Genomic DNA, 21,200 nt, shown 5'->3' on the forward strand with positions numbered 1-21,200 from the left:
GGTGTCAGCTGGGGCTGCGGTCTCCTCTGAGGCTCGACTGGGGAAGGATCCATTTCCAAACTCATGTGGTTGTTAGCATTCATTTCCTCGAAGGGGGCGGGAGGAAGTCCTCATTTTCTTGCTGGCTGTCAGCTGGAGGTGGGTCTCAGTTACTTGTTCTGTCCCAACATAGCCTTTTGGTTCATCAAGTCAGCAAGAGAAAGAGGAGCTCTGTAGTCTTCTCTAACATAATCGCATACATCCTGTCACCTTTGCCTTCTTCCGTTGATTAGAAGCAAGTCACATTCAGGGGGAGGTGATCACACAAGGGCTTGACACCAGGGGGAGGGGGAGACTGTGTAGGCACCTTCTTGAGAGCATGTCCGACCTCCTACCTTCGTTTTACTTGAAATTTCTATGCATATTTGAACCCATTTCTGAAACCCCACCAGCTTTCGAGGAGTGGTAGAGGAAGAGAAAGGTGCATAGAGATGGGGAGGAGGTGCCCATCTTTTCCGACTCCCTACCTGGAGCCTAAGTCACCCTGGCCAGTTGTGGACCGTGTCTCTCTGAGACGTTTGGCGGCTGGCTTCATTCCATGGCTGAACTTGATACGAAGGCTGCCTGCTGCCTTCACGTCCGCACTCTGTGTCTCCAGGCTGAGATGACCTATCGCCGGCCTGGGAGCACGTTTACAGCTTCACTTCCATGCCCTTGAGCTGGAATTCTGTGTTTTATTAGAGATTATGTTCATATTGGTGAATACTGCCTTTTAGCCGCACCACTGCCTCTAGATGAAATCAAGTGTGTTGTTGCAACCTGAAAGTGTTATCCCAGTAGAATGCAGAAATAGGATAAGTTGTGGGGGGATGAGAGATGTTGATGGATTGGTACCAGTTCTCTTCCCTGGGGAGCACGAGAATGCAGAACAGGCCTCTGGAAGAAGGATGGGAATCCTGGCAGCTGTGTTCTCTTCATACTTCCTTAAGCCTTCGGTCAATTTTATTACCTGTAGTTTCTGTCTCCACCCTCCCCCCCCCCCATCCCAGTATCCCATTTCCTTTCACAAAAGTTGTTATGGACCGATTGGTCTGCTGCGAGTAGAGGATTTAAATAGTCATTAAGACAATGGGGAGGGCACCCAGGTGGCTCAGTTGGTTGAGCATCCCACTCTTGATTTCAGCTCAGGTTGTAATCTCATGATCCCGAGACCGAGCCCAGCATCAGGCTCTGCGCTGACAGCACAAAGAGCCTGCTTGGGATTCTCTCTCTCTCTCTCTCTCTCTCTCTCTCTTTCTACCTCCCCCACTCAAAATACATAAACATTTTTTTAAGTGTAAAAAAAAGATGATGGGTATAGCCACAGCAAGCAATATATGCAGTGGTGTGCCAGTGTGGTGTAATTTTGGGCACTGAGCTGCGCAGGGTGGACAGGTATGAGGATGCGGTCATTCATGGTGGCGGGGGGGATTGGAACCTGGCCGTGGGCCGGGGCAGAGGGGGCTGGCCTGGAGGAAGAGGGGGTAATGAGGGATTTTTTTTCTTTAAGTGGAAGGATGTGACACTAGAAAAGAATTTTAGTGTTGTCTGGGCATGCTGATGGGGTAAAAACTTCTTAGAACAAGTAAGGGATTGAATGGCCAGGCTCAGGAGAATGGCTGTTTAGAATATGCCTTGGCAGGGCTGGAGAGTCCGGTGATGCAGAGTGGGGACCATTTTGCTATCAGATAGGAGGAGTCAGAGGGCTTTCATTTCCCGGAGTATAGGGTGCTGGCGGGGGACCTGAGCCCAGGCCCTGAAGGAGAAATAGGCTGGTCCCAGAGCTGCAGACCATGAGGGCTGACTGAAGTGATGTTGGCAATAAACCTGCCAGGTGGTTCTGTAACCTTGTTGCCAGTGAATTGTAATCATGGTAGAAGTTGAACTTGGAAGTGTATGCAGTTGGATCCTCTTGTCCCTTCACAATCGAGAAAAGGATTGTTATAGGGATTAATTCGGTGGATCCAACTCTTTCAGAAGTGTGGATGGTCAGTGTCCTAGTAGGAAAAGGAAGGTTGGTGGAGATGACCCAGGACTTCTAGGTGGTGGGGCTGGAAGATTTCTCCCTCACAGCAGGTGATGCGAGCTGGAGGGTGGGGTGAGGAGCCTCTGTAGGGGGAGTGTCTACAGTAGAGAGGGGTGGGGGCCTTCGGGGAATGGATGAATATGTTTATAGGAAACAGACATAGATGCCACCAAGAGGGAAGATGTTGATATGTCCGTGTATACTCTTTTCCCTTTTCCTGGCCCAGTGGGTGAATTTTATTTCATTCATTATCAAACTTACTATGTTCCAGGAATTGTGTTAGGCACTTGGGGATACTGAGTTGAATAATGCCCAGTCTCTTCTCTCCAAGAGCTCAGGGTAGTGGGGGTGCGAAAGACACTTTGAAGGATCTGAGACAATGTTGGAACGAATGGAACTTCTCCCGGAAGAGTCTGTGTGAGTTGAATTCTGTTGTGTGGCAGGGTGGACAGTGACTTCAGTGGTCTGTGTGTGTGTATGTGTGTGTGTATGTGCATATGCATGCCTGTGTGTGTGTGTGTGTGTGTGTGTGTGTGCGCGCGCGCGTGCATGTTTAGTTGTATTGCTTTGGCTTTTTATTCCTCTTGGAGTCTTGGAAATATGTGCGCTTAAATGTATTTATAAACGTGTTTTGTTTGGGTGCTCTCAGTCTACTGCAACTCAAGCCAAATTTAGTAACTTGATTTATAGCATGAAAATTCCATTACTCAGGCATGCGCTTAGCCCACTGAGTGGCTTGCAGAGCTTTCTGGAGGTAGGTGATTCAGAGGGGCTTGGTGGCTCCAAGTCCTCAGGGGCCCAGGTTCCCTTTCTTACACATTCCTCTGCTAGCTCCTCCATGGCCCAGAGCGACTGCTTGAGTACCAGCCACGTCATCTGAATTCCAGCCTGCAAGAAGGAGGAAGACCCTAAGTGGAATGAGCTCCTTCTTGCAGCACCTGGGTGGCTCAGTTGGTTAAGTGTCTGGCTCTTGGTTTCAGCTCAGGCCATGATCTCACGGGTTTGTGAGTTCGAGCTCCATGTCGGGCTCTGTGCTGACAGGGTGGAGCCCGCTTGGGATTCTCCCTCCCTCTCTCTGTCCCTCCCCTGCTTGTGCGTGCTCCCTTAAAATGAATAAATAAACTTAAAAAAAAAAAGAATGAGCTTCTTCTTCTCAAAGGCCCTTCCTGTAAGTCACATACAGGACTTCTGTCTATATCCCATGGGCCAGCGTGTAGTCACATAGCCACCTTCTGCTACAAACGAGAGTAAGCACTGTGCTGAAGTCACATTGGGAGCCCTCTTAGTGATTACGGGAGGAGAAAACACATCACAGGGGGTATATATGGGAGTTCATCATGAAGGGAAAAAGATCAAGGACTAGAGTTTTACTTCTGAAAACTTGTTTTAGGGCAAGAAAGGGTACAGGGGTAGATGGCTTCACTGGGCTAGTATGTTACAGGAAACATGCCTCATCCTCCCAAGCAGCTCTGAAAGAAGAATCACAGGTATCCTGGAGAGGCCAGGTGGGGAGAACTCCCACGTGACCCCTTAGGGTGCATGTTTTGGGAAAACCGGCAGTGGTATCAAGCCAGAAGCCCCGCCCCTCCCTCCACGTCCACAGTGGCCACTCTGTGCCGTGGATGGCAGTTTGCAGGGCTGCAGCCTCTCATGTGGGCAGCTCCATGGAACGTGTTCCAGAGCGAGGTCTGTTTCTTGATTCGTGATGGCTGACTACCCCAGATGCGCCGGGGTGATGCAGGGGATGCTGGCCCCTTTAAAAAAGCTAGGCGCTCATTTACATTTTTGGGAGGAAGGGAAATGGCCCTGAGGCACGTCCCCCAGTCCATCAAAGGCAAAGATCCAAACTGTAGCCCTCTGTGAACTGGATCCTGCCTGTCCCCAGCCTCATCGTCCCTGGAGGTTTGCATACCTGCAGTGCAGAGCTCCTCCACCCAGCCCTTGTCCAGGGCCGGGGCGGTCCAGGGCAGAGCAGCCTCATCTTTTGTGTCTGTAACAGTCACGTGATGTGTGGCCCGGACTGATGCCCGTTGAACGTTTTCCTGCTTCCGTCGGCTCTTCTTGGCGAACTAAGCTCCTTGGTGCAGTTGGGGCTGCTTCTCACACATCTTTGGGTCCCCAGCTCTGCTGTGCTTGGCACCTGTGGCCGGACCGAGTGTCCTAGACTTGAGGGTCCCTCTGCGTGTCAGTCCTGGCAGGGTTTGCCATGTTTTCACAGCCTCATGGTCTTCACCTACGCGGAAGGTACCTGGAGCGAATTACTAAGCGGGCAAAGACTGGTAAAGGGTAAATTGATCACTTGCTGAGCCCTCGAGAGTCAGCTCATCGAAACATTTAAATTTTAAACGCCCACACTCAGAACTATTTCTCTAGCCATCCAAGTGCCTTGGGTTAGGGAGAGAGAGGAGTTCTTTTAGTTTAGATGCTGCTTTTGCGTCAAGCGGTTTAGTATTGAAGCACTTTTTCTTTATCCATTCGTCCGTTGGTGGACACTGAGGTTGCCCCCGTGTCTTGGCCATTGTGAACAAAGCTGCAGTGAACACGGGGGTGCAGATATCTTTTTAAGTTACACGAGCGTTGGAATGGTGAGTCTCCAAACTTCTGGTCCGTTTGTTTTAGGCAGTTGTTCTTTTGCCTCTTCTGACGGCCCTGGGATAAGCAAATTTATGTTGAGTCGGGTTAGCTCAGGTTTTTCCTAGGTGCCGTGCGTGAAAGAGAATTTATAAGCTATACTGGGCCTTGTAGCTCTTGCAGAGAAATAGGGAGTTGATGTGATACCTGGGACAAGGCTCTTGAGTCAGCGGCTCTCCCCTGGGGAGGGATCTCCTGGTCTCTTGATTCCAGCCTGTCTTGCATCTGTTTTGCCGGGTCTGTCCTTGTCTTCTTCCTTCTTATTTTATTTTTTTAAATGTTTGTTTATTTTCGAGAGAGAGAGAGTGAGCGAGCGTGAGTGAGGGGGGGAGGGGTAGAGAGAGCGGGAGAGCATCCGAAGCAGGCTCTGAGCTGACAGCAGAGAGCCCCGCTGCAGGGCTCGAACTCACAAACCATGAGATCATGACTTGAGCTGAATGAAGTCAGATGCTTAACAGACTGAGCCCTCCGGGCGCCCCTCTTGTCCCTTCTTGTTAGCTAGCTGTTTATTGATGTGGAGCTTTATCAAGACTGTTACGGAAAGGTCCTGTATCATGGGGGACGACCCGATCAGGTGGAGGCCCTCGCTGGCTGTGAAAGAATTCACCCGAGGCAGGGGCGCCTGGGTGGCGCAGTCGGTTAAGCGTCCGACTTCAGCCAGGTCACGATCTCGCGGTCCGTGAGTTCGAGCCCCGCGTCGGGCTCTGGGCTGATGGCTCAGAGCCTGGAGCCTGTTTCCGATTCTGTGTCTCCCTCTCTCTCTGCCCCTCCCCCGTTCATGCTCTGTCTCTCTCTGTCCCAAAAATAAATAAACATTGAAAAAAAAAATTTTTAAAAAAAAGAATTCACCCGAGGCAGAACCAAGGGGATAGAAGTTTATTGAATACACTCACTGCACAGGAACAGCAGGCAGGACAGCAAAGGAGAGACTGTCTGCCAGGAGACAGTGGTGGGGGGCTGTAGTTACGGGGGAAGGTGAGGAGGTATGGGAACATACGGAATTTTCCTTTTTTCCGTGCTGCATCTGGGTGTAAGTAGCCCATTGATCAGCAAGGGCTTATGGATATTTTGAGGTGGGTCGCCTGATGGGCCTGTTTGTATTCAGCCCAGGGGTCACTGGGGGCCCTTCTACCTTACCCTGGTTTCCACTGTTCAATTAGTTGAGCATATCCCTTCTCTAGGAGTGGCTATGCTGGCTTTAAATACTGTTGTCTTTAAAATAACAAGGTGATCGAGATTTTTTTTTTTTTAATACGGAGCCTCTTAATTGAGCCTTAATTTCCACGGAAGTATTTTTATAAGATTTATAACCGTGTTTAGTTGCTTTGTAATGGTTGCTATGTCAATTTGCATAATGCTGATTATCTAGGCAGTCCAAAGTCATTTATGGCTATGTCTTCATTACCAGGTAGTAGATATTCTCCCCATTCCGTTGCTGGGGAAATTGAGGCTTCTTATAGAGAAATATTGGACCCATAGAAAGTCAAACCGCAGAGGAAATTACCATCAGGGCTCCCTGGCATTTGTCTTACCTTTTCGCCATTGACTTTATCTGGATGGGCAAGGTCATGCTGGGAACTAATCTACTGGTGATTAGTTGGTTTGAGTTACTCCTTTTAGAAATGGGATCACTGTTTCTCTTTACGTATATGACATGGAAATTCTCATTCACCTAGCTCCCCCGCCGTGAAGGTTAATGAAAAAATGTGAGGTTTGTTAAGCAGTTTGGGAGAATGACAGCATGAGGAATGTTATGTTTTTAATGGTAAACTTGGGCCCTTCCACTGGGCCTCACGGAGGCGGTTTCCAGCTTCCCAAGTGTGGATGACACAGGGCTGATAAATCCCAGTCTACTTCCGTTCTGTCTAACCCAGCCAAGGACTTCTTGCCGAATATTCTCCCACAAACCAGATGTTTTGACATAGCTTGTTACCAAACTGCAATTATTAAATAATAATCTGTATTGTTAAATCATTAATGAAAGACTTTATATCTGCGAGAGATTCCTTCGGAAGGATGTAGTTATTGTTACCACACTAATGTGTTTGAACAGAGACATTTGATGTGCCGAGTGCTGGGCATTTAGGCGAGTGGACACGTTTGGTTGGCCCCTTTGAACTAACCCTGGGAATCTTTGATGTTCCCAGCCACCGGGGACCTCGGTTTAGAAGCTGTTGATGGAGACCCTAGGGCCACTGCTGACCCCAGGGCAGTCCATTATCATTCAGGTTCTGGTTTTCATATTGGTTGGGAAATTTCATATAAAAAATCTAGAAAATCATTCTCTTGGGGTTCCCATGGTCTACTTAGAGCTATGACTGGTTCTTTCCCCCAAGGTCAGAGTCATGAGGTCACATGGTGGGGAAATACAGGCATCAACGGGAAGGTGGAATCAGAGGGGGGGAAGAGTGACAGCTCTGGAAGCAGAGTGACTTAGGACCAGACCCAGGCTGTTTCTCAGCAGTGTCACTTTAACCTCTCTGATCTCAAGTTTCTTCATCTGCAAAATGGAGGCGATAACCACCTCAGTGGATTATTGTGAGGACTAAATGTGGTAACGTTTATGAAAAAGGGCTGTCCTGGGCTAGCACCCAGTAGGCTCTCAATATTATTAAGAACAGAAAGTTACTCATGAAGACCTAAGATTCTTTGGCTGGTGCACCTCCTGTTGAAAGATTGGGTTCTTATATCCTCATATTTTTCTAAGAGTGCACCTCTCTCATGTTCTTTTAGATAGTCCTAATATCTAATAGATAGTTCTTTTAGATAGACCTTCACCCCCCCACCCCCATCCCTTAGGGAGGGAAGTCTGTTCCTGCCCTTTCCTAGAAGCCTGCAGTTTGCTAAAACCACTGTTGTCACAGACAGCCCCCTGGCAAGATGGCCTTGGAAATCCCTGAGTGCGGGGCGTCCCCCACCGAGTTGGCATTGCCCTAGCTTCACCCGTGAGCAGGACTCAGCAGTAGCCCTGCTACCCAGGCTGGGATCGTGGTGTGTGTGTGGGGGTATTCAAGGCACATGTTGGTTGCATGTCAGAAAATCTGCATTTTCTACTCTTGGTTCTTCCATCGGAAGCTGAAGAAAGGTCCTTTTTTACTTGGCGTCATGGCTTGTGAGTTGGAGCTCTTTGGTCCTGCCTTCGTCGGTTTTATTTCCTCAGCTGTTCTGGGTTGCAGTGACTAGTCCCATGTTTGGGGCCTCTTTTGTAAACTCTTTTAAGACCAGGACCATAACTACCCTACGTTGGACATATTGGGTTAAATAAAATGTATTATACCTGTTCCTTTTTGCTTTCTGGCTACTAGAAACATTTAAATTACATATGTGGTTTGTATTGTGTTTCTTTTTTTTTCAAGTTTATTTATTTTGAGAGAGAGAGACAGAGTGAGCAAGCTAGCAGGGGAGGAGCAGAGAGAGAGAGAGAGAGAGAGAGAGAGAGAGAGGGAATCCCAAGCAGGCTCCACATTGTCAGCACAGAGCCTGATGCAGGGCTCGAACTCACAAACCGTGAGATCATGACCTGAGCTGAGATCAAGAATTGCACACTTAACTGACTGAGCCCCCCAGGCGCCCCTGCATTGTGTTTCTATTAGTGCTGGTTACAGCCCTCTCTCTCTGTCCGTTTAGTAAACTGCATGGACCCGCCTGGGTTACATGGCTGGGTTGAGGGTTTGGGGTAGAGGTGGGCGTGAGGTTCTCTGAGTGGCTAGCGTAGACCCCTGTAGTGAGGTGTAGTGAGTTAATGGTGGTCCCCCCAAAGATTCGTCTACCCCGAACCTGTGAATGTGACTTTATTTGGAGAAAGGGTCTTTGCAGTTGTAATGAAGTTGAGGATCTTGAGAGGATACCATGCTAGATTATCTGGGTGGGCCCTAAGTCTAATGACATTGTCCTTATAAGAGGAGGAGACATAGAGAAGGTCGTGTGAAGACAGGCAGAGGTTGGAGGAACGCCAGGGATTGCCAGCAGCCCCCAGAAGCTAGGAAAGAGGCAGGGATGGATTCTCCTGGAGAGTCTCCAGAAGGAAGCACCCTATCAACACCTCGATTTCGCACTCCTGTCCTCCAGGATTGTGAGGGAATGACTTCTGTTGATGTGAACCGCCCAGCTTGTGGTCATCTGTCTCAGAGACCCTGAGAAGCTCACCCATGAGGAGGTCGCACCCCACTGTGTCTGATGGAGGCAGGGGAGGAGTTCCCTGAAGGGACTGGAAGAAACCAGCGCAAAAATGGGCTGGGCTGTTAAGCTGTCGCTGTCACAGACCCCTGCCCCAACCTATAGAATTTATTCTGGATATCAAAAGTGATGGCATATACAAAGTGCCTGCCTTAGTTTCCACAGCGAAGGAAGTTTTCGTTATTACGGTGGAAGGTGCTACGCCATTCTCCTCAACCTTGACGATGAGATGGTGGGTGATTGTACCAGTGATGCTAGTTAGTAGTCTGGAGACCCTTCACCTCTAGGCATTTTGTGTGTGCCTTGTGAGGCCATCTGCCAGGTTTTCGGGCTATTTCCCCTATTTATTTTGTTGCATGGGGAAGAAGAGGAGAAGTTTGCTGATTCTGAGGGGTTTTTCCTGCTTGGTGAGAAATCTGGTGTCTTTTTGGTGCTTGCTAAATACTTGAATTGGATCACTCCATTTTGGGGCGAATGGTGTTATTCTCTAGTTTACCTAGAGATTTTGGGCTCCCACCAAAAAGTTTTAGAAAAGGCGCTCTCATATTACTAATTGCAGAATAAACATTTCCAGCCCCATGTGCAGCAGACTTATTTGGCCAGTATTTATGCTGGTGGGGAAGAGAAAGAGTATTTGTTGACTGTCTACAGTACCTCCGGCAGTTTTGTGCAATCATTTTAGTTAATTTCTCATGCTAGGCCTGCAAGGTAAGCATTCTTGCCCGATTGATAGATATACTCTCCGGGGGGAAGTGACCTGTCCAGGGACACGTGGTAAGTGGGAAAACTGAGAGTCCCAATCGAGCCAGTCTTGCCTTTTCTCTGAGAAAATGGTGACATGGTAGCGAAATGTGTAGAATAGGTCATCTCGGCTGGTTTGGTTAGGTGGGCGTTGTTGGGGTGGATTGTGGGTGGCGAGAAAGTCTGTGCCCTCCCCTGGAATCCTCACACTCTGGGAGATTCGGAGGCACCTCTGCATAGCTTATTTTGAAAAATCATTGTTCCTTACTTGATTTCTCCCTCATTCACCCTGTGTCTCTGATTCTGCGGGTCGTCCATTGTGTCTGTCCCTTCAGTTATTAACCTTTAGCATTTTGAGGTTTTCATTTTAGATGAGTCAGGCCATGTAGCGGGCCCCATGGGAGAGTGTGTTTCTGCAGATTCTGTAAGTTGGCCTGCTGAGGTGGTGGGACTTTCTGGAGAATGGGGTGGTAATGCTAAAAGTCACTGGGACCTTTTAGGGGCACCTGGGTGGCTCACTTGGTTAAGAGTCTCTTGGGGCGCCTGGGTGGCTCAGTCGGTTGGAGTATCCGACTCTGGCTCGGGTCGTGATCTCACGGTTTGTGGGTTCGAGCCCCGCGTCGGGCTCTGTGCTGACAGCTCGGAACCTGGAGTCTGCTTCGGATTCTGTGTCTCCCTCTCTCTCTGCTCCTCCCCCACTCATGCTCTGTCTCTCTCTCAAAAAATAAACATTTAAGAAGAAAAAAAAGAGTCTCTTTTGGCTCAGGTCATGATTTCACAGTTGGTGAGATCAAGCCCCGAGTCAGGCTCTGTGCTGAAAGCTGTGGAGCCTGCTTGGGATTCTCTCTCTGCCCCTCCCCTGCTTATGTGTGCACTCGCTCTCTCTCTCTCCAAGTAAATAAATTTAAAAAAAAGTCAGTGGGGCCTTTTAGTGCTTGGGCCCCAGTCAGGCTCTGGGTCTTGGAATTTAACCAGCTACTTTATAGTGGTATATGCTCACGCAGAGATGTATGTTAGAGAATGTATTAGTCACGGTAGGACAGCTCTTTGCTGCAGTATGGTTTCCCCAGTAGTTCATTGGTTTAACACATAAAAGCCTGTGCTTCACTTACACAAAGACTCTGGCAGGAATCTACTCATGGTGACTTTGTCCCGGGGTTTGCAGGACTTGTCAGGTGCTGGTTCTTCTGTTCTTTACCCTGAAAGTGATAGGAGTCAGTTTTGTCCACATTCCGTTGGCCTACACCGGTCATGTGGCCTGCCTGGCCTGGGAAGTGGGGGGCAGTAGGGTGATACAGACAGGCCTGGTGGTATAGACAATATAGACGGGGGTGAGTACCACTCTGTGCCACAGAGCGCACAGAGCATGCCTGTTGGTGATGGGTTCACTAACTCCGAGTAAGTCCTCAGGCCCATTTGCTTGAGAAAAAAATGAAGAGTCGGGGCTGTATTTCTGTGAATCTTTTACTGGCTCTTTTCCTCACACCTTCTCAGCACTCAGCAAACTTTGGCTGAGTTGAATGAATGAGACATTTAAAATCTGGGTCCGATGGGCAGTGCTTCTTCCCTTAGACAGAGGTTCAGGGTCCACGCTGATCCAGGATGACCTCTTCTTCACCTGGTTACATCTGCAAAAGAACCTCTTTACAAATAGGTCCCATTCATAGTTACTGGAGGTCAGAACTTGAACATAGCTTTGTGGGGCAGGGACACACGATTCTACCCTTTACAGTAGTGTAGGTAAAGGATTAACACATAGTAGGCCCTCATTAAATAATAGTTTCCATTACTCTTCTCAAGACAGTGCTTGGGAAAACCCATATAGACCTTTGAGGTTTATAGTATCAATAAAACGAGAGCATTTTCTGTTGTTTTTGATCACGCATAGCTCTTATTTGCAATATGATGTTCTTCTAGGGCATGTATACGAGATGCCGTGCATCTCAATTACAGAATACGTTTGGCATTTGGATTTTGAGTGACTTTAGCCCAGTGCTGTCGGTTTCCTTCGGGCACTTTTGTCTTGCTTAACGATGCAAAACAGAAAATGCACACCAATGGTTCCCCAAAATGAGGACTCTTGTTATTGCTTCTTTTTTTTTTACCTCTGGGTCCCCAAACTGCAGAAGCTTATTTACTGCAAGGCAATGAGGGCTCTAAATCTCCCGCCTCCATATATTACATTCTGTATTACACTCAAACTTGGTGAAATTAATTGTGGCCAAGGCAGGGGAGACAGGAAAAACCTATAATGGTTTATCATATTTTGCAGGCTTTGTGAGGGCCATAAATTTAAGGCATATAGGAATTGTATTTATTCTTTAGATTTCACAAATTTGTCATGTTCCCTTTCTCTGAGGATGACAAGTTCTTTAAGACAATGGAGTCTCTGGTTTTGAAATAGAAAGAGGGGAACGATGGAGATGTTCTCGGTGTCCCAGATGACCACAGAGTCCTTGCTCTCAAGCTTCTTGAGTTTCATGCCTGTTAATAGTTAAATTATTAATGCAGGTTTGCTAGCGGAGGGAGTTGCTTTTGACCATCGCCTCTCCTCTAGTATCAGCTCTTTTATACCTGCAGTTGTAGGAGTCAGATTTCATATGGAGCAGTTTATAAATTGAATAGCGTGTGTGTGTGTGTGTGTGTGTGTGTGTGTGTATTGGAAAGAGCCTGTAGTGGCCTCTCATTGTGTCTTGTGAGTGCCCTTGTGTCTGAAACCTTGCGATGTAGAAATTTACATCTTGGAATTCGATCCAACTTGGAGCTGGCTCAAACAAGGAAATTGACCTAATACTGAATTCTGCTGATAGTTCAGCAGCTTCTGTCAGCAAGGAAATGGCCCCTCTCCCAATCTGTTTGGACAGTGAAGTTGCATATTCCTAGGGTTGAAATTCTCTGAAATGATAGGTTCTTGAAGATTTGCCCCCAGATTCTCTGGTGGCCGCATCAATAAGAATGCAGCTTTGATTTGATGATCTTTATTTTCTTTCCTGAAGCAAAAGTCCATAGAATTGATTAAAAAAAAAAAATCTCAGAATGATGTAGTTATCCCTCAGTAACCCTCTAGGCCCCTGGCATCAAACTTTTTTGATAGTAACCCAAAGAAACATTTATGTGTGTACACAGACATTTGGACACAGATGGTTCATTGCTGTGTTATTCATGACAGCCCCAAAGTGGTAATTACACTGCTGTCATCCGTGAATGGATGGGTAAATAAATGTATTATACTCATGCCATGGAATATTATACAGCCATAAAAAGGAATGAAGTAATGATACATGTTGTATCATGACCAGACCTTGAGATCATTATACTAAGCGAAAGAAGCGAGACACAAAACACCCCATGGCGTATGATTCTGTTTATATGAAGTGTCCAGAATAGGTAAATCCTTGGAGACAGAAAGTAGTTTGGTGGTAGCCCAGGCTTGAGAAGAAATGGAGAGTGAATGCTAATGGGCATGTGGTTTCCTTTTGGGGTGATGAAATGTCCCAAAACCAATGTGGTTATGGTTGTGTAACTCTGAATTTACTAAAAGCCATTAAGTTGGATACTTTTAAGGTAAAAGCATGGGTAAATTGTATGGTATGTGAATTATATCTCAGTCATGCTGTTAAAAATCACATTTATAGGGGCGCCTGGGTGGCTCAGTCAGTTAAGTGTCTGACTTCAGCTCAGGTCATGATCTTGTGCTTTGCAGGTTCAAGTCCCATGTCAGGCTTCTGTTGTCAGCACAGAGCCAGCATCAGATCCTCTCCCCCCACCCTTCCCCTCCCCTGCTGCATCTCTCTCTCTCTCTCAAAAATAAGCATTTAAAAAAAATCACATTTACATTGCAATCTAGATCATCTATATGAAGCTCAATCAAAACCTACTCTTCTGTGTCTATTACACTCTGATCGACTCCAATCTCTTCCATTCAGTTTCTTTAAAAAGTTGCTGCTGTTTCCCACCAAATTAATTTTCTATAACCTGTACATTGATAGATTCCTCTCCATTTTACAGATGAAAAAACCGAGTCCCAGGGCTTAAGACGTGGGTGCAGGGGTACCCAGTGTATTAATGACCAAGCTGAGACTATAAGCTGAGCCTTCTGACACCCAGGCCCTCTGTGCCAGCCCAGAGGTTGGGTGTTCTTTTTTCAAAGATTAAGCAGAATTTGGGGTTAAAAAAAGGTACTGGCACTGAATAGCCTCGTTGTAAACACCTTCACGTGGAGTCTGGAGTGGTTAGGAGAGCTCAGGACGCGGAGAGGACTGGTTGCATGCATGGTTTTGCCTTGGGCACAGTATTCAGTGCGCCTACACCCTATGGCCACAGCTTATGCGGGGGCGGGGGGCCATCTGTTTAGGTTTCAAGCGAAGATTCTATTTTCTGAGCGTTGTAGGGTAAACACTTGAGAAGTTTCTGGCTGTTATTTAGACTCCCTGGCTTCTAGCCCTTCCGCTTTAAGTAAAATTCGAGGTAGGGATTGATAGAAAATTGAGAAAGTACACACAAGGGATTAGGAGAGAAGGGGAGCTGGTGTGTCCCTACAGCTCTTGAATCAGCTGTTTGGTGCCAGTGAATTGTCAAGGAACACAGCACAGCCTTGGCCAGAGATGCAAAGACGAGAGAATTTTCTCCAGGGAAAGGATGGGGAGGGAGGGGGAGGGCAGAGGTACCGAGAAGGGCCCGGTCACTGTAGGCGTGAACTTCATTCTCTTAGACAGGGTTCATTTCTGAGTCTCTAGGAGCTGATTCAGACCTGCTGTCCCCTCCTGTGGCCCTTGAGAGGCCATTTCGTGGCCAGGGCTGTGTTTTTTTTTTTTTTTTTAATAAGTTTTGCTCAACATTTGGACAGAACACCGTACCTCCTTGGTTAATTATTTGCGTAAATACTTGCTCCTTCGTCACGGGACCGTCTCCTGGGTTAAAAAGACTCACGTGGAAATAAAGGTTTTCTTTAAATTTTTTTAAAAGTGTATTCATTTCTCGCAGAGTGCGAGCGGGGGAGGGGCAGAGAGAGAGGGAGACCCAGAATCCGAAGCAGGTTCCAGGCTCTGAGCTGTCAGCACAGAGCCTGACCCAGGGCTTGAACTCGTGAACTGTGAGACCATGACCTGAACTGAGGTTGGATTCTTAACCGACTGAGCCACCCAGGCACCGCAAACGTCTTCTTTTCTTCCTCCCCTTATGAATGACATGCTGGTCAAAGGGTCCACCTCAGGAATAGAAAATCCCGTCTGCGGTGAGGGGTCCGAGCTGGAGGTGGGAGGTGGGTGGAGGGGTGGCCCGTCCTTCCACAGGGTTGGCCTCCAGCAGGGCTGTGGTTGCCCCCCTTGGTGCCTAGAAGGGAAATTCCGCCATTGGCTGGGTTTCCTGACTGCGGCCAGAGCCCCCTGTGTGCGTGGCAGTGTGGGTGGAGCTCTGGTTGACCAAGAACCCATGTCCGTCCTTGCCCGATTGAGAAAGCCAGGGGCCAGGTGCGTGACAAAGAGAATCAGAGCAGCAGATGTAAATAATACATAACAAAATAGTAATGATTAACCTTTTTTGGTGTAAAGCCTCTTTCAAACCGTGCCACCTTCTCAGCGGGAGAGGCTAAGAAGCTCCCAGCTCTGGCTGGCCCGCCTCTAGGCCTGGCCCCTCCACGTGCTCCTGTGTAGCCTTGGGAATGTGGTATCACCTCTTTCAAACCTCAGTTTCCTCATCTAGCACGCTGGGACAGTCATATGCTTGCCTGGAGGGATGACAGCCGACTGGCATCAGGTGAAACATGACAGCGCATAGCCTACAGAATGGCCCCTATTCCGTGCTCCAGAATAATGGCTATTTTTATGAGTAGGCAGCACCTTTCCTTATTCCCATTCAACAGATTGGGATGCTGACGCACAAGTAGGTTGTACGGCTGGCTCGAGGTAGTTGGAGCCTGTCCGACCTTAGACCTCTTTTTTTTTTTTTTACCCATGTTGTCCTTGTGAGTCATCTGATGAATGGCTGTAGGTGTTGAGCTTAGGGAAGACACCAGGGCGGTGGGCGGGGGTCTGTGCTGCTTATTCAGATTTCTGGTCTGCCCAGAGGGAGTTGACTCTCCCAGGTGACCTCAAGGATGTGCACTGCACACGGCCCGTAGGAGTGGACCTGTGTCCCTCCCTTCCCTCTTCCTCTGTTCCGGGCATTGCTGAGGCTGAGGTGTTTTCCGCTGCCCTTTTGAACTGAAGGACTCAGCTGACTTCTGGTTGTGCAAATTCCTTTGTCTTCCAGTTTCAGTATGCGTGTGCCTTCTGTTCGTTTTGTCTGTCGGAGATTGTAATCTGTCGTGGCAGATAAAGGCCCTTTCCTTCCCTCCCTCCCTCTTCTTTGATGCTAGCACATTCCTCGCGGCTAATAAGTATTGGATGCTCCCAAGAAACAGAATAAACACATTTAATACTGGATTGATTCTCTGAGGCCTTCCCGCCCCGTCTCCTCTGGGCCGGAGCATACTCACTCTTTGTCAGTCTTGCGCGCTCAACTGTGCGAGGCTTAGAGCCTGTTGGGCAAGATGATTAAAAACAAAACAAAACAAAAAAACCCATCCCGGAGTGAACCTCTGGAGACGATTACCCTGGGTTCCCTTGGAAGATACCCTGTGTGGTTCCAGGGTGGTGGAAGACGGGAGTCCCGGGTGCGTGGTTTGTTTGCGAAGGCTGCCGCGCTCAGAGTGGGGCCTCGGTCTCATGGCTCGAGGAATCCCGCGGCCTCTGGGTGGTAGTAGTAAAAGCAGTTTAAAGCAGGCTCATTACTGGACCAGTTATTGCTTTTGTTCAGAATGGCCCATCTAAGTCAGGCCCTATTAAATACAGCAATTTAACTGACACTTAGCGTCTTTAAGGAGATAAATTATCCTTTGGCCTGGTCACCTCCACTTTGAAATCTGATCATTGGTACGGGCCCTGGGAGAGTAGTTCAGGCGGATGTGTTTGCTCACGGAAGCCACATTTCAGTCATTTGTTCAGGACACATTTACTGAGGACCTACTCTGTACCTGATACCCCTGTAAAGCCTGGCTATGTGACGTGGGCCCTGCTTTTAAGGTGCTCACGGCTTTTGTTCGGGCATGAAACATGGAGTGAGCACCTACTGTGTGCAGAGCCCCATGCCTGGCGTTGTGCAGGAGACTGAATAACGGCGGCAGGTGCGTACCGGTGGGGCCCTTACCTTTTGTGCTGAGGGCCGCCGTGGAGTCAGTTAACTGGGCACAGCCTGGAACCGAGTGTGCGTTGTGAGAGAGGTGCAGCAAGTGCCGTGAGGGTGGAGGAAGGAGCCGGTCGTTCTGTGGGCTGGAGAGAGGAAAGCTTTATGGCAGAGGTGACATCTGTTGATCTTTGAAAGAGGGCCTCTCTGATGAGAGGAGCTTAAAGCAGGGCTCCTTCTCTAGGACATAGACTGGAGCCAGCAGCCTCCCCAGACTGAGGCTGCGCCTTTGCCCATGTCTCTTGACAACTGCATGGACGCTCCTGGGTGTTCTCATTTGCGTGCCTCTTTGCACACCTGCCATGTTCTCACCCTCCCCACCCCTGCCTCCAGGCTTCAGTGCACACCATCCCAGCCCCGTCTCCCTCAGTCTCTTCCCGCTCAGCTCCCGTGTCTCGCTGACCCACTTGTGCCCTAATCCTAAAAACCCTAAGGGAGGAATTTGGGCCGCCTGTCCATGTTTTCTGGCCACGCCCTGCATGCCACTGGCGCCTGGCAATCCCATCTTGGATTCAGGCTTGCCTGGCTCAGGCAGCAGTAGTCAGGGTCGGGCACAAATGACTATGGTGACCGGCTCATCATGCGCCCTGGGCACGGCAACATCCAAGAAAGGTGGGTTATGTGTCCTTTGGGTCCACCATTGTCGCCCGAGAGAAGATCTCTGCAAGTGCCTGTGGAGATGTGTGTGAGACTGTTCCCTGCAGCTCTGTTGGCAGTAGTGAAACATTGGAGAAAGTCTTGTTGACCATTTAAGGAGACTGAGTAAATAAATGGCGGTGCCATCACAAACTGGAGTGCTATCCAGCGACTACAATGGATAGACCAGATCTTCACATGCTGATATGGATAAATCTCTAAAGAAATTTCGAGTGGGAAAGAGGAAAGATCTATTATATGGTATGTGCCACTTGAGTTTATTTTAAAACTAGAAAAACTGTATGTCTGTCTACCCAAGTAGTATCTATATATCTGTATATAGTGAGTGTATGTACGTGCAAAAGTATATATGCACATGCATCTATATGTTATATATGGCTCTATATATACATATATAACATACATATGAAACGTGCACATACAATTGAATTATGCGTGTGTTGTGAAAGTAGTAAACAGAAGATACACACCGGGATTGTATTTACCTCTGGGATGACAGGGTGGGAGGGGCCTCTTAACCATCCATCTCACTAGTGTTTTGTTCCTTAAGAAAGATGAAATACGGCAGAATATTAGCATTTGTGAATTTGGTGCTCTGGGTACATGAGTCTGCTATGTTAAAATCCCTATTTCTTCATATGTTTGAAATATTTCATATCGTTAAACAGTATGTTTACAGAACAGGCGATTGATTATGTGGGATGTCTGGGACATAGCTTGTGAGGAGGAATGTTCTGGATGAAACACGTAGAAAGGTAGGTGGAACCTCGGTCATGCAGGCTCCGAGGCTTGCAGCCAGTGAGGTTCTGGATGTAGGAGCTGGGGAGACTTGACGTGCAGACAGTGACGTGATAGGTCTTCAGCGTGAAGAGTCGCTGTGGGGGAAAGAGCCCGGGGGCCCAGAGTTCGGGTATGAAGTGGTCCAGGCAGAGTGGGTCAAGGCCAGACACAGGAAGGAAGGGGAGGATGAATCTGAGAGCCCTGAGGTGAAGCAGCAGGACCTGGTGAGGTCAGGATGTGATGACCACATTCTAGTGGAGCCCTGGCCACTCCAAGGGAGGATTGGCCGTGGAAGCGGTACAACTGGTTTAACCCGACCCCGGGGCTGAGGGTTGTAGCAGGTCATCGGTACTTCCTCTGTCAGGAAAAGTGCGAGGAAAAGCAGGTGCTGGAAGAGAGCTTGGAGAAAACAATGGCTCTGAGGAGAAGGCGGCGGTCTCCCAGAGTCTGGTCAGGAATGGAGTCTATAACGTGTTGTGATTTGAGTGTCATGTGGACGTGTGCTCAAAATGGAAAGTACCTACTGTATCTCCCAAGTCACACACTCGATGTCACTCACTACAGAAATGTCCTGTGGAGGAATTCTTTAAATAATAGGCTCCGTTTCTGCATTACTGTGCACTGTCTTTATCAAAAAAAAAAAAATCTTTTAATTGAATTATTAGGTGGAAATGGTCTCTGGGGAGTCAAAGTGCCACCTGCTTTGTATGACATTTGGGTTCTGTAATGGTCTCTGTCCCCATGAAAATTGTGAAAAATATCTCAGTGGGACTTCCAAAAAAAGAACAAAAAAAAGAAGTAAGATTGTGGAAAATAACTTTTATTGCTATCGTTCCTGTTATTTCTTGCTGAAAATTCAGTTAACTGGAATGAAGAAAATAAAAATCATCAGTGAATCCTACTGTTCAGAAAGAAACTGGCATATCCTTCTTTACGTGTGTGTGCGCGTATGTGGTTTTTATACTTTCTGTTTCCATCTTAAATGTGCTGAAGATTTTTCTATCTATTAAAACATTTCTATTTTATTTTTTATATTTTTAACATTTATTTACTTAGAGAGAGAGAAAAGAGAGTGCACATGTGTGAGTGGGGGCGGGGCAGAGAGGGGGAGAGAGAATCCCACGCAGGCTCCACCCTGTCAGCTCAGAGCCCGATGCGGGGCTTGATCTCACGAATGGCAAGATCACGACCTGAGCCGAAATCAAGAGTTGGATGGACGCTTAACCAACTGAGCCACCCAGGCACCCCAAAACATTTCTATTTTAGTGTATCCTCAGTCTTCTCTACCCCAACTCTATCGTTCAGAATAATTCTTATCAGCTTCATTTCTGTGGTCTGTATTAGGAAAACAGTAGGCTTCTTCGTTATTTGCCTCCCAACTCAGGATGGTTATTCTAGCAAGAATTGATTGTTTGGAACCCCACGGCGCCCCTCTTGACTGGGCTGCCTTTCCTTGAGGGAGAATGCTTCCACAGCCCTGCCCCCAGTACTTCTAAGCCTGTTGTAATGGCTGCATTGAATTCCGTCCAATAGATGTTCCATAATTTATTGCTCTAATTTTGGGCATTTGTGTTGTTTCCAAGTTTGTGTTTATTTTAAACATCGTCGTGGATAGCGTATTTGTAGCTATTATTTGTGCACATCTAGTCATTTTGGTAGATTAAAAACAATTCCCAGAATTTCCACATCCATTTGTGCCCCTCAGCATTGAATGGGTACAAGTAGACACAGGTGCCTTAGACCAGGTCCTACGGGCAGGGTCCCAGAGCTTCCTGCCTTGTGCATATGTTGTCACTGTCTTCCTGTGTCATCCTTATCATTCATGCTGTTAACAACGAGAGTCATAGCTGGTACCGTGTTATTCTGTTAGTGCTACTGCCTGGACCAGAGAGGAGCACGTGAGGTCGTTTCACTGAGCTCCATGGATGCCCTCAGTTAGCATCATCTGCTGCTGCCCCCTCACCCCCTTTTTTAAACCTCTTGGCTCTTTGTCTTAGCACCCACCCTGGGTCACAGTGGGTCTTCCCAATCCAGACTGGGGAGGGCCCCCCAGAATGCCACCTAGCTGTAGGATGGTTAAGTCTCAGCTCACAGAAAGGGCCCCAGGCGTCCAGAACTGTGGCTCTAGATAAATGGCTTTCAAATGATTTTTATCTTTGCCTTTTTAGGTGGGTCAAGGGCCCCTGTGGTGCACCAACCCCACTGCTTCCCACTTTTTATAGAAAAGAATTAGAGAGGGACCACCTAAGCGATAAGGTAGTATTTATACACCCGAATCTCACGGTCATCCTACAAGTTTATTAAGGTAAGGGCAGCCATTGTGCATACCAGTGTGTCAGCTTTACTCATTAGGCTTCTGGTAGAAAGTAATCTTGCACGTGTTATTAGGTTACCATACACATTTTTGTTAGGTAAAGCCATACCCATTTCCAATTACGACAAAGAATGTGCAATTTCCTGGAGTCAGGATTGAGGTCATAACCTTGAGTGCTCAGGAATTCCAGGTTTAATTAATCCACCAAATGATGATTACTAAGAGGAAATGTCCTATCAATATTAACTGCGACAAGACGGCGGTCTGGCTGTGACACGTCACTCTTGTCAAGCCCTTAAATCTTAACTTATCTGGTGGGTCCAGGCAGTGTCTCTCATAGGGGTGAGTGCGTCCCCTCTGGAAGCCAGCCACGCTGACTTCGGTCCCGCCTTCTCCGTAAGTGCACACTGCACACGAATCTTACGGAACTTACTGGGTTGCTTTTCCCCAGCACTACCTGTGTTTTCTGAGCCTTGCTTCCCTGCTCCAGTGAAATCCCTTCGGTCAGGGGACCCGCGAGCTTTTTCCAAGCGAGGTGGTGTCAGAGAGATTTCATTTTACAGTAAAAAGAGTCCTTCTTTGTCAGGCTTCTTGGAAGGAATGGGCTGTTTTCAGCGCCTTTGCCTTTCTTCTGAG

General features: G+C 47.8%; 1 protein-coding gene across 1 annotated transcript in view; it reads left to right on the plus strand.

Moving 5' to 3' along the window:
• LDLRAD3 (low density lipoprotein receptor class A domain containing 3) overlaps positions 1-21,200 on the plus strand; it is a 241,193-nt gene that overhangs the window by 25,561 nt on the left and 194,432 nt on the right. The gene's annotated exons all lie outside the window — the stretch shown is intronic.

This window comes from Prionailurus bengalensis, chromosome D1 (assembly GCF_016509475.1).
Source record: "Prionailurus bengalensis isolate Pbe53 chromosome D1, Fcat_Pben_1.1_paternal_pri, whole genome shotgun sequence".
NCBI lineage: Eukaryota > Metazoa > Chordata > Mammalia > Carnivora > Felidae > Prionailurus > Prionailurus bengalensis.